The sequence below is a fragment of the Elgaria multicarinata genome, chromosome 8 (assembly GCF_023053635.1).
Source record: "Elgaria multicarinata webbii isolate HBS135686 ecotype San Diego chromosome 8, rElgMul1.1.pri, whole genome shotgun sequence".
NCBI lineage: Eukaryota > Metazoa > Chordata > Lepidosauria > Squamata > Anguidae > Elgaria > Elgaria multicarinata.
Genome location: NC_086178.1, coordinates 32345380 through 32346920, shown reverse-complemented (window position 1 = coordinate 32346920; position 1541 = coordinate 32345380).

Genomic DNA, 1541 nt, shown 5'->3' with positions numbered 1-1541 from the left:
AATTGTTTTTCATTTAAAATAAAACATTAAAATGAAAGGCATGATGCTTCCTGAACATTCTAGGAGTGAAATTGCTGTGTGAAACCTGTATGTTATTCAGGCTTGCTTGGGTTTCAGGACTTTCTCACTTGATGTAATTCTTCATGGCTCTACTAAATGGTCTTTTGATCATTGGCTTCTAGAATTGCAGCCTGATCACTCTTACTGAAAGCACTTTTATTTCTTGAAGGACTCTACTTAAATAATGTAAGTGCCTATGTGTTTGCTGTCTTCCATCTTTTCAAGATAGCCCATCCAAAGGCTCTGCTGGTGTCCATGTCATTGTCACAGAAGGCCTTGATAATAAAGGAGTGCTGGTCCTTCAGTTCTGATAGACATAGGCCGTAGCTAGACCTAAGGTTTATCCCAGGATCATCCTGGGTTCGTCCCTGCCTGAGCGCTGGATGCCCTGTGTGGCACTTAGATGAACAGGTTTGACCCCAGGACAATACTGGGATAAACCTTAGGTCTAGCTACGCCTAACTGGCATTTTACGATATGAGCAACAATATACTTCATCAAATGAAATAGTAGGCATGTCTATGTGATATGGCCTTAGAAGCTGAGATTTGCTGTAACAAGGGCCTTAGCCCACCATTATCAGAAATATTTTCCTGCCCTGGATCAAACCTGGAACCTTCTGCATGCAAAGTATTTGCCTTTCCATTGAGCTATAGCACCCCCTTCCTTTAGTAAGATGTCCCAAATTATTTATTTATTCATTTATTACATCTCTATTCCACCCAATAGCTGAAGCTCTCTGGGTGGTTCATAAAAATTAAAACCACAACACAAAAGTAATATGCAATGAAGGTCAGTTTAGGTGTTATTACTTTCCCCATGCACATGGTGCAGGAAAGCATGGACTTGTACTGATGCTGCACATGGGGTGCATCTCATCATGTCTGCAGTTCCAGCATCTAGAGGGTTCACTCCAGAGTGCACTGCATATCCTGCCAGTGGTGGTACTGGCATTCAAATATTGTATGTGCCGGCGGTGCATGTGCAGCAAAGCACTTTTGAATATTAAACATCCCTTATGCAGCTTCAGCATGAATAAATGTTTTCTGATGGGATATATGTGGGGTGAATTTTAACATACTTGTCTTCAGATATATGACTTGAGTTAAAGGTAAGGATTTGGATAAATGGCTGAGACAAGGGCTTGGACCAAATTTCAGAATGGAGACCATTTGACAATTCTCTAGAAGTCTGTGAAGTCTCTTCAGATAGCCCTTTCTGAGCTTTACAAGCACTGGTGTCTGTGTTTTTATTTCTTGGGTTCTTTCTCTGCTTGCAATATCCTGGCATTCATTGTTGGGATTTGAACTTGCTGTAAAAAGCAACAGGTGCTCTCTGACACTGCTATATCTTATCTAGGAATCGTATGTTGTTTTCTACTAAGGGGAGTAGTGATATTTAGATTGTAGAAGTACTGAATGCTGCAAACCTGGAGAGAACTTTAAAAGTTCATGATCAAATCCTGACAGCAGCACCATATG